Source organism: Manis javanica, chromosome 5 (assembly GCF_040802235.1).
Source record: "Manis javanica isolate MJ-LG chromosome 5, MJ_LKY, whole genome shotgun sequence".
In the NCBI taxonomy this organism is placed as follows: Eukaryota; Metazoa; Chordata; class Mammalia; order Pholidota; family Manidae; genus Manis; species Manis javanica.
The window spans coordinates 164,514,879-164,537,424 of NC_133160.1; the positions used below are offsets into that span (position 1 = coordinate 164,514,879).

General features: G+C 42.5%; 1 long non-coding RNA gene across 1 annotated transcript in view; it reads right to left on the reverse strand.

The window, feature by feature from the left end:
- The window catches only part of LOC140849663 (uncharacterized), a 44,175-nt gene that overhangs the window by 18,512 nt on the left and 3,117 nt on the right, over nt 1-22,546 (reverse strand). Inside the window, exon 2 of the long non-coding RNA XR_012131807.1 lies at nt 16,063-16,114. This is a non-coding gene — a long non-coding RNA (uncharacterized lncRNA). The remainder of the gene's footprint in view (nt 1-16,062; nt 16,115-22,546) is intronic.

Consider the following 22,546-nt stretch of genomic DNA (forward strand, 5'->3'; position numbering starts at 1 on the left):
CCCATGACTAATTTATTCTATAATTGAAAGTTTGTACCTCTTTAACCCCTTCACCTATTTCACTCATCCCCCAGAATGTTCTCTATATTTATGTCTATTTCTGTTTTATTTGTTTGTTTCCTTTCTTTTCTAGATCCCTTAAATAAAAACTTAGCCTGCTTCACTTTATGTATATATGTAAGGGATCATCTCATGGCTAACACTTTAATCTTACTTTCTATTATTCATGGAGAAAATAAACACTGACCTTCCACATGGAAGCAACAGGGTGAGGAGGCCACAGTTTGTTGACCCCCTGGACATTCCAGACACCTTGCTGAACACCTTCAGCCATATTATGTCTTTTAATCCTTGTCTGAGTCTATGAATCAGGGCCCGTGATTATTGATGAATTACACATGGGGAAACTGAGGCTCGGTTGATTTATATGAATTACCTGCCCAAAGTCCGACAACAAGTTAAAGGCAGAGATGGATTCAAGCAGAGGTCTGTTTGCCATCAAAGTCTGGGCTACATATGCTGCCTCATCTTTGCAGTGAAAAAAAGTCCAAAAGCTTAGGTCCGATTTGTGACTCCAACACTGTGGGTGCCCATGAATGTCAGGGACATTCCCTGTCCTTCCCGAGGCAGGTGAGGGCTGGTAAACTGTAAAGTGCTGTCCTCAAATAATGAGCAGGTTTCTCTTTTGCGCTCTCTGGCAGTGCTTGGCATGTGCCCAGCAGGCACTTTTTCTGCTTTGGAAGGATTTTGAGCAAAAATTTAAAAGTGGTATTTTCAGGACAATGCTGACAAGAGAAGGTTAGGCATAAAAACAGAATCCCAATGTGCCTCTACGATAGGATCCTATTTCTCTGAAGTATATATGATTCGTGTTGATTTGAATGGAAGAGATTGAAAGGAAATATACCCAAACTGTTACTAACTTTGGGTGAAGTGATGATAGTTTATTTTTATTTTTTCTTTATAGTTTTCTGTATCTTTTAATACATTTTACAAGGGTCGTATAATATTTTATAGCAAGAAAAAATAATATCTTTAAATACTTTTGGCAAAGACTAAATAAGAATATTGAGCAGTAAATCACAAGAGCCCAGTTGCCATTCCAACTCTGCTTCGCGTCCGTTCTCCAGCCCAAACCTCAGCGTCCTCATCGACAAAACACACAGATCGCTCTTAATATCTAGGGCTCAATGCTTCGATCAGATATTGTGGCAATCGGTGAATGTGAGAAAGCAAGAAGCCCACAGGAGAAATTGAAGGGAATAGGAAATATGAAGTCAGAGAGGAAAGAAAATGCTAAGAAGGGAACACAGACAAAGCAGGTATGAGCACAAAAGATTTTTGTGATAAATGCTGTTTTACGCCCTGGTCTACTGTTCATCAGGCCCTGTACTGAAAAAAAACGCAGGTCTTGACACTTTGATTATTCACAGATCTTCACCTGCTTTAATTATTAAACCTCTAAACATCTTGCCTACTGATTTTATCACACAAGCCCAGCAGGATAGAAAATAATGTCTATGCTAAAGCAGGGGTGACTAGAGGAATGTGATAAAATCAAACTTAAATTTGGATCTAGTGCCTCAGGCTAGAAATAACTCACCCTTGAAATAGAGTAATTATTTGTGTTATCTGCCCACTTCCCCTTTAGCCTTTGGTTTACATGGAAAACAGTTCAGTTAAAGAAGGTACTGATTAACTCCATTCCACCAAAACACTCAGGTTCTTTCTCACCAGACTCCCCGACACTAGGAACTTGGGGACAAAACTTCCTCCTGTCTGAGGGCTACCAGGGCCTCAATGTTCTTAGGAGCACAGTGTGGGAAACTGTCATTTTCACTCTGCTAATAAAATTGGAATCTTCGTTTTCTGTCCCTATTATATCCTTCAGAGCATCCACCTGTTGGAAACACAGAACACCTTCAGTAAACACCTTAACTCTAGGACAATCATGTTTCAAGCCTAGAGAACTTCATGGAAAACCAGAAGCCATTAAAAAGAAAATGACAGGCCCAAAGATGGAGTCACTCATGTTAATGGTCCTGGATCAGTAAACCAAGACTAAATACCTAACCTAACTATAGCTTCACCTCTCCCAGGAATGTAACTTCTAACTGGTCAACATGGAATTTCCTGGCTAACACTAGGAAATTTACTGACAGAGCCCTTCCATTCCCCTTTGGAGGGTGACCCTGCCCAAAGAAATGTATTCCCTAATAATTAACTTTTTCCTGCTCTCTCTCCTCAAAAACCTTTCCTTCTCTGCAGGTCAATAGAGCTTCCCTCTACTTGCTAGATGGGATGCTGTTCAATTCATGAATCAATTTAAAAAGCCAATCAATGGAAGCAACCTAAGTGTCCATCAGTAGATAAATGGATAAAGAAGATGTGGTCCATATAATGGAATATTATTCAGCCATAAGGAGAAAACGAATCCTAGCAGCATTTGCAACAACATGGATGGAGCTAGAGGATATTATGCTCCGTGAAATAAGCCAGGCAGAGAAAGACAAGTATCAAATGATTTCACTCATCTGTGGTGTATAAGAACAAAGTAAAAACTGAAGGAACAAAACAGCAACAGACTCACAGAACCCAAGAATGGACTAACAGTTACCAAAAGGAAAGGGACTGGGGAGGATGGGTGGGAAGGGAGGCAAAGGGGAAAAAAGGGGGTATTACGATTAGCACACATAATGTAGGGGGGTAGCCAGGGAGGGCTGTACAAAGCAGAGAACACAAGTAGTGATTCTACAGCATCTTACTACGCTGAAGGACAGGGACTATAATGAGGTATGGGGGGGGACTTGACAATGGGGGGAGTCTAATAAATATAATGTTGCTCAAAAAAAAAGAATAAAGCTGTTATTAACATTTGTGTAAAAAGAAAAGCCAATCAAATCTTTAAATTTACTTAGCTGAATTTTTGTTACTTAATATCATCAAAATCAAGGAACAAGGTATGGCAGACCTCTGGTTAGAAGCCTCAGAATGGATGGACCATTACATTATCAGAAGAAATTCTTCAACTCCACAAGGGCACACCACTTTGGAGTCTACAATCATGCACAATCCTTGGGTAGGCAAGAAAGCATTGATTTTCCAAATTTACAGGGCCATGAAGATTTCAATATTATATTCAGAGAGACATAAGGCTGAATGCCTTTCTGATAAGATTTTGCTCATTTTTGTGAGAAGTATTGAGTGGAGTCGTTAAGAAAGCAGGCTCTGAGGCAAATGTTTTGGGTTCCAATTTTTACTCTGGTACATACAAGTTAACCTCTCTGGGCCTCAATTTTCTCAACTATCAAATGGCAGGGAGTGATTATAGCACCACTTATGGACATCATAAAAATTAAATAATTAAGCTTTTTACCTATTAAAAAATTTTATGGCACAGTGCCTGAAATGTTTTAAGTAAATGGAGTAATGATTGTAAGAATCCCCTATTTGATTACAGATATGCTTATAATTTATCCCTCCACCTACTTCTTATACATTTGAGGAAATTCACAATACAGACAGGTATACTTTACAGGCTAGTCAGTGTGATTATTATTCACATCAGAAAGCATCTGAGCCCAATACCTTTCAAAAGGAGAATGGACAATTGCAGTATATTCATACAATGGAATATTACTTAATAATAAAACAATAATTACCAAAAACAACTGCTACAGGAATAATAGGACTGAACTTACACAGATACGGTGTTGCCTGAAAGAAGCCAGATGCAAAAGAGAATGTATGTCTGACTCCATTAAATGAACTTCAAAGCTGGGCAAAATTGACCAGTGATGAATGAAGTCAGAATTGTGACCAACTGTCCCAGTTTGCCTGGGATTTTCCCAGTTTTAGCCCTGAAAGTTTTGTATCCCAGGAAACCTCTCAGTTCCAGGCAAATTGACAATTGGTCACCCTAGTGATTACCGCAGAAGAGAAGGCTATAGACTAGAAAGCCCTTAGGGGACAAGAAATAAAGAACTTGATCAGGAGGTGGTTACATGGCTGAGTGCACCTGTTAAAACTGTCACGCTGAGCATCGGAGATCAGAGCACTTGGTGCACTTTACAGTATGTATACACTCTGTCTTTTTTCTTTTTTTCAAGGATCTAGACCTAGAAAGTTGAGCAGTTAAAGAAGTGAGATGGCAAACAGTGGGGGAAATGGTCCCCAGGTGGGTGTTCCCCTCCAGGCTCCCATCAGTTCATGCACCTCCTTCTCTGCCCTTCCCTCACAAGTGACCACGGGACCCAGGCCCTGCCCCACATCTGCCCTCAAGGAAGGTAGACTGGAGAAAGGAGACAGCATTCAGTGAGCCATGGGCTCTTCATTCATGATGTGAACCAGTTTTGCACCCTGAGAGCATCACCCCACCCACAGAGCCCTAGGGCTGCACCCAACACAGTCAGGGAGCCCTGACCCACCTCCGAAACTAGTCAACACGCCCTTGCTGGGCCCCATTCTCCCTGGCTTCAGTCATCTTGTCATGGACCTAGCGTTCACCACGGCCCAGCCTCTTCAGGCATGCTCTCTGGCTTTCTCAAGCCAGTTTCCCCCCTGGAAACTTCTGGAAGAGATAGAACTTGATCTCCATACCTGGTATTTCTGAACAGTCCAGGCACCACCAAGGTCACTGCTCCTACCACTAAAGAAGTTTCCTAGTGGCTTGAGAAATCCAGCCCCCATCCTCCAGCTTCCTTCAGAGAATTAGGCCGGGAGTGGCTAGTAAATATTTGGCACATGTGCCCTCCAGCCATCCTACCACCCCTTCAGTGGACATCACTAATCAGTGCTGATTCTCCTCGTTGGGCCCAGATGAGTCTTGGAATCCTCATTACCCAGGGCTTTGTGAGTGATTCATGGATGCTTGTTATCCCCTGACCAGGGTCCAATTCACAGAGGGGCTGAATTAGTTTTGTACTTGACCAGAGAAACGGCATCGACGGTGCCTGTATTCTGGCCCATCTCTCTCCCTGTAGATGACCTCTGTCTCTCTGCTGCATTAAATGAATTTGGCCCTTCCTCCAAGTAGATGTGGTTGGTGATCCTGTGGTCCTGGCCACTCAAAGTCTGATCTGCCCCACTACCAAGAGCATGTTAATTTGCCACTGGGACAACGGCAGAATGTTTCTTCTCCTTTTTTGCTCTCTTTTAATGTCTACATTATTTTTGTTGATGTACGGGTATCAGTAAAATGCACTCATCTTAGGTGTTCAGTTTGATGAGTTTGCCAATTGTACACCCCCATGGAACCACCACCCAAAAAAAGAGAACTAGTTTCACCCCCTCTTTAGCAGTGGGACTTCCCATCATGGTGAAGAACCAGCAAAATGTTGTCTGTTTCCTTCATGCACATGTCTGGTCCCTGGTGGGCTGGTGATGCTGCACTTTTGAGAAAGACTCCTTCATCTCTGCTGTAACCTCAAACAGCACCTTGTAATTTTCTATCAAAACAAAGAAAACTCCATTTTGTTTCCGTCCCTGAACTATTGAATTTTATCTCCCCAGGCTCCAATGACCTTCTAAAGGTTTTTTATATGTTTTCTTATATCCTGGTTCCTCCACTTATCTTATTTATTGAAGTCCAGTTTCTCAGGATAGACTGTAAAAGTCCTTTTATAGCATTGCACAGCAATCTTATATATTAGGTGTCTGGTGGGAAGACTGTAAACTCAGGAGATTGTAGTAGGAATAGGGTTTGGGACCTGCCATACTATGTGTGTGTGTCTCTCTCCCTATAATATACACATTATTAGAGTCTCTGACTTAAAGTCCATCTGGCTCTCAACTTGTGGGATATGTGTTATGCTCCACATAACCATTCCATACCACTCCGAATTTTTATAAAACTCATCAATGCTGGAGAAAGGGGAAGTGTTTGTTATAAATCTGGCAGAGAGATGTGAACTGGCTCCCACTATTCATAAGGCAGAGTCATCTTACCAGATGATGAAGAACGTGCCAGGCTCTGTTGTTCTAGATTATTTGTCAGTCTCTGTACCCAAGCAAATGAAAAATAAAACACTTCCAGGTATTGCCACGTACTAGCCAGCAGTGACCTCAACAACAGAAATGTGAAAGATATTCATTCACCCTGATTGGTGTGAAAGGAGACAGATCTGGGCAAAAGCGTGAAGGAAAGAGCCAGGAGCTCCTGTCCCGGCCACCTGGCCGTTCCAACACAGGGGTGATTTCCAGGCCCTCGTTGCTTCCTGCCTGGATATTTCAACAGCCTCCTCACTGGTCCCCTGACGTGGGTCTCACCCCTCCTCCACCCTCTATACCTCTAGCAATGGGATCTTCCTCAGTCTCGGACCAGATGGCTTCCCATGTAATTCTGCGGGGCCCTGCCCAGGCCTGCGGAAGGATGCCCGGACTCCCCCAGGCTGTTCAAACATCTCCACAGGACAGCTACCCTCTCCCCTGCCTCCCCTACGGTATGCCTCCTCCCACTTCTCCACTCAAGTGTACTCTTCTGCCTTTCCACAGGCATGCCCGGCACAACACACGCTCCCCCAGGCCTGCACATTTGCTGCTGCTTTTTCCTCTCTAAGTTTATTTCGTCTCCTTCCTGCTCCTTAATTCTGCATCATTGTGAATTAGCTTGGATGCCCCATCCTCCAATATTCTCCTCAGACACTTCTGAATAGCTTGTATCCTCTCCTCTGCACCCCTGTAACCCTGCCATAGCTCCTCCCATGCCTCCATGTCCCCCAACACCAGGGGCACGGTTCACATGAGGCACAGGGCGGGTGGGCTCCCTGGGGTTGTGTGACATGGTGGCTCTGAGCTTGTGCACCTGCATTGGCTGTTCACCTGTCTGTCTCCCACGCCGTCGCGCCCCCCCACAGCAAACCTCCCTGGACAGCCACAGCCACGGCTCTTTTTCAGAGGCCCCCTCCTCTGCCTGTGGGCCCTCAGGCTCTCTTCTGGACCTGCCCATCCTTTGAATCTATTTACTCTCAACTAACCCCTTTTGCAGACCCTATATTCTGGGATCTGAAAGTGTTCATTTTTCCAATAGTTCTCAAGTTCAGCCTCATTTGAGTCAGTATCATTGGTTTCCTCTGGGGCTGTATCTGCCAAGGATAAGAACCGACCATTCCCACATGATCCCAGTTCCCCAAACTGCACTCTGGCCCAAGTCCAAGGCTTCAGCTCACCAACAAGAAGACTTCAGCCCCACAGCAGCTGCTCAGGAGGACTTTGGGGTCCCTTGCCACATGAGTCGCATCACCAGCTCATGGCAGGCAGGGGTCATGCCTTCTACTTCTTTAAAACTTTTCTCACTCCCCAAATAGTCTAAATCATAAGATGTACATAATAATGATTTGATGCTTTACAGGCAAAGGCATTTACAAATTAAGAAATAATTTGAAGCTAAGAAACATTATTTATCTTTAGTTGAGAGAGACATGTGTTCTTAAAACAATAAACAAAAATTAAACAAAAAACCAATTTTAGAAACATCAAGAAGCTATGAGCTACTTTGTTATCCGTTTCCTACAAACCTGAGAAGTTGCTTACCAAAAACCTGAAGCAGAGATCTATAGAAATGCCCATTTTGGTACCTAGCTCAGTGGACAACGTTTTTGACAAAGAGCATGCTCCACAGGGTACCAAATTGTAATTTTCCTTAGGTTGACTGTTGCAGGTTCTCAGTTATTTCCGGAAACACAAAGATGGTAAAGTCTCCCAAAATCATACCTGAAAAGCAGACTGATGATGGGAAAGGGGAGGATGGGAACAGCTGGGCAGAAGGAAGCTTTGGTCTTATTTCCTAAATGTAGAAGGGTGTCATTCTCTGCCTTGACCTTGGTCGACCTTGGTCCTGGAACAACCTCGAGTCTGCAGCTTTCTGGGACAGTTCATAACCCTAAAGAATCGATCTACCAAACTGAAATTTTCTTCATTAAAAAAAAAATCAACTTTCTCTTTCGAAGCTTCTAATGACTGGGTAAAATAACTTGTCTCTTGCTTTGGAGTTTACAGTCTGCCAGGTTATAGGTGCTCAGATGTCTGCCTATGAACCTCTGGTCAAATTTCAGATCATATTCCATTCTTAGTCTTTCATCATAAATCAGTTCTTCTTGCCTTTTAATCACTCTTGTTGTTTGTTCCAAACTGATTCCAGGGCAATAAATCAATTAGGAAATGTTTGTAAAGTGCTTTAAAAGATAGAAAGTGTGGCTAAGGGCAGCCCATCACAGCAACAGGGCATTTAACTTAAAAGAGAATCTGTTGTTCAAGGTGCAGCCTTGTATGCACGGGGGCTTGTTTCTAATAAATTCCACAGTAATCTTACAGAGCCGGAGTGATTCATTTCCCCTTTGATATTTCTCCTATTTCTTAGAAGCAAAACCAAATCATATTTCTTTGACATATTTGTTTGGGTTGAAGGATAAGGACGGACCTGCTTTTACAGTGGGAGAGGCTGTATTTGGATATGAGAATTTCCTGATGGCCAAAGAGGAAAACAAAGAAGTGATCGACCAAAGGAGACTGACACTTCCATTGACGGAGCTTCGGGAAAATAAACAAAGAAGCAAAAAGGGAGTACGCTTGGATGAAGGCCAGGGACGGCAAAGAAGCTTCAGGGAAAGTTGGATTTTGATCACTTCTGATCATTTGGTAGCAGCTTCCTGTAAAAAAGGTTTTTAAAGAATGTGGAGGCAAGAACAAAGCAGAAATAGATTCATAAGTACAGAGAACAAACTGGCAGTTGCCACAGGGGAGGGGAAGGCAAGGGTGGATGAAATAGGTGAAGGGGATAAAGAAGTGTAAACTTCCAATTATAAAATAAATACATCACAGGAATGGAAAGTACAGCATCAGGAATATAGTCAATAATATTATAGTAACTTTGTATGGGGATAGATGGTAAATACACTTCCTTTGGTGAACATTTCATAATGTATATAATTGTCAAATCACTTTCTGTACACCTGAAACCAATATAATATTGATATCAACTATATCTCAATAAACAAAAAAAGAAAGGGGAGGCCTTGTCCAGGCTCAGTGGGAAAGTATTATGATCAATTAGTAATGTCCCCGCTAAGTATAGAGGGGGTAGCCAGAGGCATGGATGTTACCTGTTTGTCATTAGACATTAGACAAGCTGACGGCAAGATTTATAGATGATGTTCTGGCACAAGACAGGTGTTCTTCCGCTCTAAAAGATTCTATATTTTGATTAAAACCACCTCACAGTATGTTCCACATTCCCTCAGGATACGTGGTCTAAGGCTGACATAAAGTGCACGACTCCTGTGCATGGAGGTCCATGCTCAGCTTTTGGTGGCGGTCAGAGCAAAATGTCTCCCATTTGTATCATTCCTTAAGTTTACAAACATTTACGTCTATGTTTTCTTAGTTTACACTCATTTCATTTTTCAACAAGTATGTATTGTGCCTAACAGAGAACCAGGTGGTATACTATGAGATGAATGTGATTGTAAATTGAAACTAAAATTTATCCCTGCCTCTGTGGAGTTCACATTCTCATGAAGAGCAGGCGGGAAGAAGAGGCAGGTAAGGACTCCACTTTGGAGATAAGAAAACTGATGCTCAAATAACATATATAACTTGACCATGGAAAAAAAAAAAAAAGGCATGTGGAGGGAGCAGGACTCCAGCTGAAGGCTCCCAGTATGATTTCTCTCTCTGTTTAGCCCCGGGCTTCTGCTCCCTTGTTTTCGAATAACCCCTGATCCCCAGAGCTGGCGGCTGCCTGCTTCCACTGCTCTTGATCCTGAGGACCACATATCTCCCAGACAATGATGACCTTCTGGGACCCCAACTGACACCATGAGGGTTTTGCCAGTGATGCCCTCAATCCCAAGGTCCCTCATCACCCTCCAGAGAATGGGGCCAAGGCCTGGAATGGAGAAGAGGGCTTCACAAGCAATGTGGAGACAAACCAGTCTTCAGACAACAGATACAATCCAAGGTGGAACAGAGAGAAAGGTACTGCACCGGGAGCGGTGGAAGAGCATGGAAAGGCACCATGTGAGCAACCTGTGAAGGTGGAAAATCATGCAACAAATGAGTGACCTTGGAGGACAATGAGTAGACAGGTTTGGCAATTCCAAAGGGGGAAGAAACTAAAGCCTGTGTGCCACAGGCACTGAAATCTTTCACTTAATCCTCACAACAACTGCATTCGTGAGGAAGGCAGATATCTCTGTTCATCAAGAGAGGGTAGCTAATTTTCCACATGATTAAATAACATATTCAAAGTCACAGACTAGTTAGTAGCAGAGCCAGAATTCAGGTCTTTTCTGTCTGCATATCCAGAGTTCCCTCTGTCAAAGCAGTGGTGGTGAAGTGAGCAACTTTCTCAATGCACAAGAGGGTGAAACTTGTGAAAAGAGTGAAAACAGACAGCAACACTGGCTGCAGAGAAGAAAGACAGACTGTCTTTGCCCATTCACAGAGCTGTTGTCACCTCCTTCTGCCTGATACGTGATGTGTTCAGGGAAAGATGGTATCAATTCTTTATCAACAAACCTAAGCCTTCTGTTTGGCCAAAAAAGGAATCCTTGACTATTTCTACTTTGAGGAATGTTGAAACCTAGAAAGGGATTCCTCAGAGGTCCTCTGTTTTCTCCTGCTGCCTTTACTCTATGGCCAGTTCTCTCCCTGTCCCTTTGCCTCTTGCTGAAGATACAGCTGGTTGGCTTCTCAGTAATGGCCCCCTGACCCTCATCCTTCCTGTAGAACGTCAACGTGCCTCCTTCACATCCACCCTCTGTAAGGCCATGCACATCAGGGGAGGCAGGATGTACCACTGACCTCCAGGTGACTCCTGCTTGACTTCAGCCAGTCGTGATGGTCCCAATACCCTAAGATGGACTTAGGTGTGAGCATGTGATACACACATGGACCTAAGAGACACAATGATGGGTCTGCGAGGAAACTTCCGGGAGATGGTTCTTCACTCTTAGGGGTATACAAGGAGGAAATGGCTTTTACTTCTGGATATTTTTCTGTCTGTGATGCCTGGAAGTGTGGCAGCCATGTTGCAAACATGAGGGGACCAGGCTAAGGCGAGACCATCTTTGCCAATATAACAACTTTGCTCTTACCAGCTCTTGCCTGACATGTAAGGTGTTGAGAGGAAGATGGTTCGCTGTGCATGACAGAGCATTTCTTTCGGGGTTTTGACAACTAGAAGGTTCTGAAAACAGAGTATGGGCTATAGGGAATGAGACAAGGAAAACAACATTCTGAGAAGTATCACTTCACTTATTCAATGAGTGCCATATAATGTCCTTCGTGAGGAAGGAAAAAATAATGGAAATATGTTAAAGTTTTTTGGTTGTCGAGCTTGCCTCTTAAATACCACCACACCACTTGGAAGCTAGACCACAATAATAATAGCTTCAATAGAATGAAAACGGGCCTAAAGGAAATGAGTCACAGCACAGGAGACAGCTGTTATTTGCACATTTGTTGATTTTGGGCAAGCTCTTTACTACAGAAAAGGGGTTGGCAAAGAGCAGCCTTTGGGCCAAATCAAGCCTGCTGCATGTTTTTGTAAATAAAGTTTTGCTGGAACTCAGCCAAATCCACTTGTTTATATATTGTCTGTGGCTGCTTTTGTGTGAAAATGTCAGAGTTGAGTAGTTACAACAGAGAAATCACAAAGCTGAAAATACTTCCTAGCTGGCCCTTTACAGAAAGTTTGCTGGCCCTGATTTAGAAGGAAGAGAACCAAATGACAGATGTACAAATGACACATATACCATTTACAAATGAGATCTGGTAGCTGACACCCTTGCCGTAACAAGTTCAGAATAAATGGCCTTTGCTTTTCTCATTTGACTCAGCTCTGTTGATTCGCCCCAAACTAGGAGCCCAGGGATCTAAGTCTTATTCCTGGATCTGCAGCTCATTCTATATGTGGCATTGAATAACTCAACTCATCTGTGTTAAAGGTCCTGCCCATAGCAGTCACAGGCTACATGCATTTTAAGGATGAGATTACAGCCATACTAGACTTATGTTCAAAGGATAGAGCCAGTTTTGAGAAAGGAGTAAGAGATTGTATCTGGGTCATATATCTAGTAATTGCCTGGCATTGATTAATTGATAATCATTGTAATGTTTGGCCACTATTAATATAGTCGTTAGGGAAATATCTTTCCCCTAAGTTCACAAAATTCTTCCTTTTCAAGCAAAACAATAAGCCACTCATTTCAAAATACGGAGTAGTCATTTGTTTGAAAATTCAATTTCACAAATGGCTCATCTGTTAAAGTAATATTTTAATGGCTCTTGATTCAAAGCTTGACTCAAACCCTCTTTTCTGAGTTTTCCATCAGTGGAATCATTTGAGCTTGTCCAAAGCACTATGTAGTTTGCTTCATGGATGCTTAGAAATTTCCATAAATGATACACTTTTGAATGTTTGGATGGCTTTAATATTTTGTAGAACACCTACTTGATTTATGGTGTGCAAAATAAAATACTAATTGTACAGAACTTTCACTAAGGTATCATTGAGCCTTAAGTATTACTGTCATAGTTTTATTGTCCATGAGCATTCTACAAATGTCCTTATATGTCCTAAAAATGTTCATTGTTAAAATAACCTTTTAAAGCCATACTTGACATTAGCTATAAAAGCAAAAGCAATATATGAATTTTTGTTGGGATTTTGCAGCTTTAGTCCAAATTATGTAACATATGAGCAAAACCCAAAACATTCCAGATTCTCCTTCTATACGCAAGTTGAAAATACCCTGGACAATGTTGGGAGTGCTGGCTTCCTGTCTGGAGTCCACCCCGGACTGGCTAAGCTCCGGAAAGAAACATCACACCTTTGGATCCCTATTTCCTCTCTTGCAGGCTCTCACTCAGAGGTCCATTTCAGGACTCAAATGCTATCATCAGAGAGCTCCGGAAATTTTAAGAAATACTAGTGGAAAACAACATTTTCCAGATGCTTAACTGGATAGCATTCATCCTGGAGGCCTCACCTCGTGAAATATCAACAGTCTACCTCAAGGAGCATTGGATTAAAGGAGAATCTAGGAAGCCTTCCAGATTCCCAGACAGAACAATACTTTGTTAGGAACCTCAGCAAAGACTGGGATGATTGAAAAGGTCAAAGAGGGGGAGGCCTTGACAAGACATTCATAGAGCAGCTGAGCTAAATTCTAGGGATTTGGGAGTAAGAAAGACACAGCTCCTCCAGCTGCCTACAGCAGGTGAGGAGAGAAATGGTTTGCAAATGAATGGAAACCATTCACTTGGCCCTGATCACATTGTATGACCCATTTGGAAAAGAAATGGGTGATTCTTGTTACTATCATGTGTTGTATATGTTGTTCAGTTGCAGTAAGTCTAGAATCAGGCTTCTTGGGTTCAAATCCCTTTGCCGCATACTGACCATGTGATCTTCGTGTCACCTAAGTCTTCTGGCTCAGGTTTTTCCTTATCTGTAAAGACTACATAATTGCAATTTTCATGGAGTTTTCTGAAAATTAATTAGTCAATATGGATAAACACTTCATGTGTGCCCAGCAGATTGTAAGCAGTCTTTAAGTCTTGGTAGCTATTAGTTCCCATTTTATTGTGCACTGCCTAAACAATGTACATGCATGATGACATTTATTCCTAAGGAAGGTCCTATTTTTCCCATTTTATAAAGAGAGTGAGGCATAGCCAGCTTAGGGGGGACTGTGATACAAGCTGGTCAGACTCCAGTATTAGCACTAAAAGGCGTGCTGCACAATATTTGGAGGTGATGAAGATGACATATACCTCCGCTTTAACCATAACAGCCTGCTGTTTCACATTAGAACCCACAATAATATACATCTTAAGGATTAGTTCTTAGAGAACTATAGTTCCCACCTACAAGTGATGCGAATATTTTCATTTCCCGCAAGAGAGCCAAGAAAACATGGTGAAGTTCATCTAATAATGTTCAACAAACTAAATTAATAATGATGAAACCAAAACAAGCTGCCATTTATACTTAACAAGTATGAATAGCAGCATGTGAAAAGCATAAGCAACAGACGGCCTGAATGACACATAATAACTAATTGTCCTTCCAGAACAGAGTGGGAGTGCCAGCCTGCGTGCAACCAGCCATGGGGCTTTTGTGAGACTGCCTGCCTGCTTGCGAAACACCAGTTCCAGCCTCCCACAAACTCCAGTATTGGCTGATTTCACTTTCTAAATGCTAAAACGTAATATCCCTAAGGACTCCCTTCAAAGGTGGAAGGATGTGGCTTTCTGTTGTGGAAAGGAAAAGTGGGATAGAAGGAGGAAAGAAAGGGTATTCAGTTCAGGAAAGAGAGGGAGGGAGAAGGGAAGGAAGGAAAAGGAAGGAAGGAGGCGGGGAGAGAATGCCTAGGGAGTTCAGCATCATCCACCGATGAGAACTGAGGAAAAGGATATTCTCTGTGGTTTTAACAATCTTTCCTCCCAAAGCCTAGAGTACAATCCTAACTGAGTTTGTCTTTTCTTCTCGCTGGAGCCCATGAAAACACTATGAAGCCACGGAGACCCAAAGGGGGAAATCCCACTTGGCCTTATCTTGGGATTCTGTCATTTCCACATCACCAACCAGTAAACAGTTCAAAACTGGGTCCAGCATGGAAATGCCTTAGGCTTTGCCCACTCTTTGGTGAAACGGCCATAAAGCAAGACAAAAGTAGCTCACACTTTCCCGCTTTCTGCCAGATAAAGTTCACAGCAGGTCTCTGGAGAGGCGAGGCGAGTCCCTGTTACTACAGTGCCCTCCCTCTCGCCAGCTTGGGACCTGCGCAAGGCAGACATGTGGCCACTTCATTCGGAGATTCACGTGGCTCTTACCGCACCTTTAAGGGCGGCATCTCCATGCATCTTTATTTATATGCTCATCCTGTGCTCTGCTGATCTATTTCCCCTCTCAGGCCCTCTGATTTCCATGAGTTTGTCTGTGTTGGGTTTTTTTTTTTTAATACAAGTTACCTCCCCACATAATCAGTATATCCCTTCATTTTAGCATGCCCCAAGATTGAGTTTCCAGCCCACACACATCTTGGCAACTCTAAAATACCACCTCTACCACCTTTCGTCATTAGATTTATTTCTCATAACCTACCCATTTGTATGGAGATTCTTAGACCATAATTCCCAGCCTCCTTAAAACTGTTCTCTCCTATAAGTCCACAGACACATTCTGTACCTCCGTTCTTCTCTCTGAGTCATACTTACTATCAGCCGAAGTAATTATTTTCATGCCTGTTTCTCCTTTCCCGTCTGTGCAAGTTTCCTAGGACTGCCTTAACGAAGTTGCACAAACCTGGTGGCTTCAAATGACAGAAATGCACTGTCTCACAGTTCTGGAGGCCAGAATCTGAGATCAAGATGACCACAAGGTTGGTTCCTTCTGAGAAACATCTGTGCCAGGCCTCTCCCAGCCTTCCCCCTGGGCTGCCAGCAGCCCTTGGTGTCCTGCAGCTTGTAGAGTCACCACCCCACCCCTGCCTCCACCTTCACATGGTCATCTCTTCCCTTTGTGCCTTCACACAGCCTTCTTGTAAGGACACCGGTCACTAGATAAAGGGTTACCCTAACTCAGTGTGGCCTCATCTTAACTAATTCCATCTGCAAAGATCTGTTTCCAAGTAAAGTCACCTTCACAAGGACCAGAGCGAAGACTTCAACGTACTTTTTTCAGAGGACACAATTCAATTGACACCACCATTCATATTCACTTTAGAGCTCTGTGCTTCCATCAGCTGGATATTAGAACAAATAATCTGTCCTTCATCTTCAGGGGTGGAGCCAATCCAGGAAGCCATCATCACCTCTTCCTTAGCTCAGTATGCCCATCCCATTATTCAGCTCCATCTACACAGCCAGCCTTGCTCCTCCCAAATCTGCTGCTCCCTTCCAAGACCAAATATCTATTGGAAGAACCAGCAAAAACCTGCTGTGTTCTCAAGTTGTCCACCTTTCTGGGGCTCCTGTCTTGATGGCACTGCCGCACCTCATCAGGTGGAGCTGGTCATCAGGTACAGCAGGCTTTGGCCAGACCCCAGATACACCCACCGTGAAGCAGCGTGTTGTGCTCATCCAGGTTGGAGAGTGAGGGTGACGACTCCTATCAGGCAGACAAAGATAAAGACAAATGTTGGCTCTGCCATTTACCAGCTGTATGATCACAAATAAGATACCTCACCTTTCTTTGCCTCAGATTTTACATCTGGGAAAATGAAGGTATTAATAGTAGTAGCCACTGAATTATTATGAACATTAAAATGCTTATGTAAACTGTTTAGCTTGATACCTGTTATGGGCTGAATTGTGTCCCTCCAAAATTTGCGTGTTTAAGCACCAATCCCCAGTAACTCAGTATGTGACTATATTCAAAGATAGGGCCTTTAAAGAGGTGATCAAGTCAAGATGGGGCTATTAAAGGGTGCCCAACCTAATTTGACTGGTGTCCTTATACAAAGAACATTTGGAGGTACTGAGTCACCAAGGATGCACGCACACAGCGAAAAGGCCATGTGAGGACACAGCTGGAAGACAGGAGTCCATAAACCAGGACCAAACCTGCCAGCACCTTGATCCTGGACAGCCAGCCTCCAGAACTGTGAAAAAATAGATTCGGTTGTTTAAGCCATCCATTCTATGGTATTTAGGGTTTTTATTTTCCTTTCCACTTTCACTGAAGTAAACTTTGCAAATAAAAATTGTATGTATTTACACTGATGGACAGTGACTGCAATGGGGTATGGGTGGGGACTTGATAATATGGGTGAATGTAGTAACCACATTGTTCTTCATGTGAAACATTCATAAGAGTGTATATCAGTAATACCTTAATTTAAAAAAGTATAATAAAAAATAACCTATACACTTTATCAGGAAAGAAACTGATTATAAAACTCAAATATTTCCTTCAAATATTCTTCTTCCACCAATAGAGACATTTATATATTCAAGATGTAATTTTTACTTATTGGTAGTTTATACATACTTTTTGTTATTTGAATGTAAAGATTTTCACTTTCACTAATAAATTTTAAAAGTGCCAAAAAATCGTATATTTTTAAAGTGTACAATTGTGATATTTTGATACATATATATATATATTCATTGTGAAAAGATTATTACCACAATTAAGCAAACTGATATATTCATCACCTCACATAGTTGCCATTTTTGTGTGTCATTTTGTAAGACCCATTCTCTTAGCAAATATCATGTATGCAATGCAGTATTATTAATTATAGTCACCATACTGTACATTAGATCTCCAGAACTTATTCATCCTCTTAACTGAAATATTCTACCCTTTATCCAACATCTCCCCACATCCCCATCCTTCCAGCCCCTGGCAACCACTACTCTACTTTCTGCTATTATGAGTTTGACATTTTTAGATTTCACATATCGGTGAGATCATGAAGTATTTGTCTTTCAGTGCCTGGCTTATTACACTTAGCATAATGTCCTCTAGGTTCATCCATATTATCACTGCTGGCAAGATGTCCTTTTTTAAGGATGAATAATGTTCCACTGTATACATGTACCACATTGTCTTTATCCATTCATTTGTCAATGGACACTTAAGTTGTTTTCATATCACAGTTCTTGTGAATAATGTTTCAGTGAACATTGCCATGAGCAGATATCTTCTTGAAATACTGATTTCCTTTCATATATGTGTATATACACATATATATACATACACATACACACACACACACACACCTCAATGTGAGATTGCTGTATCATATGGTAGCTCTATTTTTTAACTGTTTGAGAAACCTCCATAGAGTTTTCCATGGTGGCTACAACAGTTTACATTCCTGCCAACAGTGCGTGAGGGTTCCAATTTCTCCACAACCATGCCAGCACTGTTACCTTTTGTCTTTTGATAATGGCCACTATAACAATTGTGAAGTGATACCTCATAGTGGTTTTTATTTGCATCTTTTCACATACCTGTTGATAATTTGTATGTCTTGAAGAAATATTTATTCAGATCCTCTGCCCATTTTTTAATCAGGTTATTTATTTTTTAATTATTGAGTTGTTTGAGTTCCTTATATACTTTGGTGATTAATTCCTTATCAGATGTACAGTTTGCTGTGCTTGCCTTCCTCTGCCACCCATCAAAATCTAAATATCTTTCAAACCTTGGCTAAAATTCTACCTCCTTGATGAAAGTTTCCACTGGGAATCATCTTCCCATTCTCTGCCACACCCCAGACACCTAGAAACAGAGTCCAGATCCCCTCAGTATGTCTGCTTTGTGTTGCTGAGCAGAGGGCCCCACAGTGAACATAAAGCCTCAGCATAGAGTAGAGACAGGGAGTGCCTAGACATTGTCTACTTAGAAATAGCTTTATCTTTGAAAATTTGGCAAAATACAAAACAGAAAACCCCTATAACTTGAATTCCAAGCCCAAGTGCATTCACAGCAATGGAATTCTACCAACGCCTCCAAGAAATGTACCCCCTCAACAGCAATGAGGAGAAAACCTCCTCCTCCAGGACCCCAAATTCTCAGCCTCTCCTGAGTGAAGAGCAAATGAATGGTTTACAGGGGGAACCACAGAGACTATGGATCCACTTGTCTCTGCAGAGCTGCAGACCCACTGCTGAAAGAGCTTAGAACAGCAATTCAAATGAAAAACTGAAGAAACTCTAAGTGTTGCCAGAGATAAGTTACGAAAATCTAAAATTCCATGTGCACTGCCCACAGCACGCTGAGGCATGGGGACCCACCTCAGAGGCAGGCGGGCAATGTGCGTCAAGGTAAGAGCTAGACTCATAACCACATGGCCTACATTTAAGTCTCAGGCCCATCATTTACTGATGGGGCAGCTTTGGACAAGTTACTTAACCTTTCTGGGCCTCAGTTTCCCCTTATACCAAAGTAGAGTCACATAATTTAACATTGATTGAGTTCTTACCACATGCTAGACATTGACAAATGCTTTGCATGCAGTATGCATGTGGATAAATGAGTTAACATAGATAAGGTTCTTGGTCCATAATCCACCAAAGGGGAAACATTTACAACAACAAATGGTTGTTATTGTTTTGTTATTATTTTAAAAGATGTTTTCCGTATAGCCTAACCCTATAGGTCAGATGGATTAACAGATTTCATTTATCAGAAAGTTCAAGCACCAGGTTCTTCCTCCACAGGCTATATGACCTTGGCTAAACTCTGAAGAATCGCAGCCTTCATTTATTTAATCTTCTAAACATGCAGAGAAATCTCTGTTTGACAAGGTCATTGGGAGACCCAGATGGGATCTTGGAGCTAATGGCTGTGAAACTTATTGCACTGTTTGCATGGATGAGATTATTCTGAATACCACTCCCATCACTGGGTGATTTTCTGGCCCCATTCCCACAGTAAATGGCCATGACTTAATGTTTAAGCGAAGAGGTGTAATAGATCCAGTCTCCCTATGGGTAACGGCACAGTGGCAAGCTGTTTTTCCATGCTGTGCCATTCCAGAGATCTAAACCTCACATCCTTCAAATTTGGAGAACACTAATAAGCCCACCCTAGAAAGATCAACAGAGCAATGAATTGGCCTAATGCATTGAGCTGATCTGTCTGTCCCCTCCAGTCGCTGTGGCACCACTCTAGCCACAAAAAGGGCCATTCTCTCATTAGAATATGGTTGCAGTGAGAGTGAACAATGTGCTAGCCTTCACCAAACAACAGTGGGACAGAAACGTGGATTTTAGAGGTATGTGAGAAATGTACGTGTCTGGCCCCTGCTTAAATGTCACCTCCCCTGAAGTTTTTTCTTGACCATGCTGTCTCAAATATCCCGCCTCTCCCCACCACTTTCTATCTCTGTGCCTCAGTTTCTCTTTACAAAATGAAAGATAAGTATAACTCTTTAAGGATGGTGGTAAGGATTAAGTGCATCCTACAGATAAATGTTTACAAGTATAGCACTTAGTAAGTCTTGAATAAATATTAGCTTCCATCAGTATTAGCATTATTTTTTTTTATTAAACCACTATTTCATTCTAGCATATATCATATTCTGAAAGCATTATCTTGGTTTTTTCTACTGATTTGAGACAGCTATTATCTGACTCTCCCACTAGATCTTAACCTCTGTAAGAAGAGGCCTAGGTTATCTCCTCACTAAGAGCTTAATAAATATCAGCTGGTTGAAAAATGAATAATTTAACGAGTGAATGAATGAATGAGCAACCACTACACTCATTAGACCCATCCCTCCTACCCCAACAACATATACATAAGACATAGTTTCTCATCTAAATTGCAGGCATGAAGAAATAGTGACACTGAAAAAAATTGAGTGACTTGTCCACACACAAATGTGGGTGAACAGTGGGCAGGCTCTGTGTCAAGCACCTTGCAAGGCCCTTTGATTGATTTATCCAAACCTGTGGTCATTCATTCTATAAATGTTCAATTAAATTCCACCCTGAACCTCACACTAGGCTCCCCAGCCCCTTCCACAACAAGGAGCTTTCTTCAATCCTGGACTACATCCTGTGTTTATAATCTTGGTGCACGCATAGGAAAGCATGGCTCAGAGCCGACCTTGAAGTGAGGAGTAGGCAGGGGGCGGCAGCTCCCCAGAGCAGGTGCTAAAATGCCTGAGGCACTGTTGAGTCTCTTCTCCCGGTGACACCTGATTCTCTATAGATGGCTGTCACTTTCAGAGTTAAATTGTCCCAGGCACAAGGACATCTGGGTCCAATTTTGTCAGCCTGCAAGTGCAGATCTACAGCCTTGTTTGTTCCCCATGGGGTGGGGGTTGGGGGGAGGGTGTGATAAGCATCACCACAATCAGTACTTAGATGCATTTCCTAATCAGTCATCACATTTTGTTCAAGCGTAATGCTGACCTAGTGTATTTAAGGCCACCTTCAAGGCAAACAGCTACTGCTGCCCTTAGGAGGGAGCCCAGCCAGCTCTTGTCCCACTGCGGCAGCAGCAAAAAGAACTAGATTTTAAGGATTCCTTTCCTTGTTATTTGGGTGTTTTCATTTTGTTTTAAGACTGTCTCTCCCTCCCCTTCCTGCTTTCCCTCCTTGGTGCCAAACAACTGAACTACTCAAAGCCTACTCTCTATGTAGGTTATTATCATGCTCTGCCCTCCACGCTCCAGCCAGCCCCCCGCCAGGACACACACACACGCTGTTAGACAACAGAACACTGTGTGAACTCGGGCCAGCCCCATCCCTCTAAGCCTCCATTTCATCAACTATAAAATGAGGGTGAACTAGATCAACCCTTTCTGCTCTGAAATCGCGCACCCGTAATTTTCCCATGATTCTCAAATAATGGAATTGGAGTCCGAAGTTGTCAAAGACAGTTTAGAAGACACATTTAGAAATACTCCACTACCACATCCCCCATATTTCCATCATTTTAAAAAATTTCAATCATTCAAAAAATGATGCCACTTCATCATTTTTTCCACATCTACATACCATCTCTCCTATTATTAATTCATCTATTTTTCTTGAAGTTAGCTTTTTTGTTAGACAGAACTTTTTCATTTCAATGCATGTATTTAAAAAGAATACCTTATCATTACCATAAATAGAAAACCATAATCATTTTCATTTTCTTTAAGAAGAATCACAACTAAAGGAAAAGAAAACCACCCAAGACCATTCTAGCTGGGTACTATTGCCTGCCCAGCCTGCTGCTTGGCCCTTCTCTGTTGTACTGGCAGCAACGCGAGCTCTGAAGGTGTTAGAGTCATGCTTGCACCAAAGGAGTCTTTCTCCTAGCACTACTCAGCACTGAAAAAGGCCCCAGCTCTCTCCCACGGGGCTGGTGGTGTTGACTGCAGAGGCTGGCTGCACCCCAGATCACTCCCAAGTACTTCAGTTTGGGCAAATGTCTTCACTGCTGTTCTCTGTTCACTTCTGTAATTAGTCCATCCAAAGCTTCCATGTGTCCATTTATGCATCTTCACCATCACCTTTGCCTGTGGGCACTGCCAGGAAGCTGGCATGAGAAAGCAAGAGCACTCAGAAACACACACACACACACACACACACACACACACACACACACACACACACACACACACACACAAGAGCACAAAATGCTCTAAAACAATTTGAAAACACCGCCCTGGCCTCCCTGTCATTTCCTCAAGTCCAAGGTCTGGGAAACTCTGACCTTGGGCAGAACAACCTTACTGCCTTTTTTAAAAGAATTATACAACATTGTTGCCTTTTCTTAAGGAATCACTGCCCAGGTACAACAAAGACCAGCCTCCACTGAACATTTGGAGAGCTCTGAAGACAGCGACCTGTCTGCCTTTCCTCTTTACAATGTGGGGAGTAAGCAGAGAGAGGTGCACGCTTGTGGGAGCAGCGGCAGGGACAGGGGGGTGAGGACAAGAAAGACCATGCAGGGGACGCACTGCCTTCATTTACTTGGGACAGTGGAAGGAAAATCTCTCAATGTGTCAGCTTTGGACGCAGCCTGGCTTCCGATTCCAATTCTACCATTCTGCAGCATCCCAAACCTAGGTAAGTTACTCATCGCCTA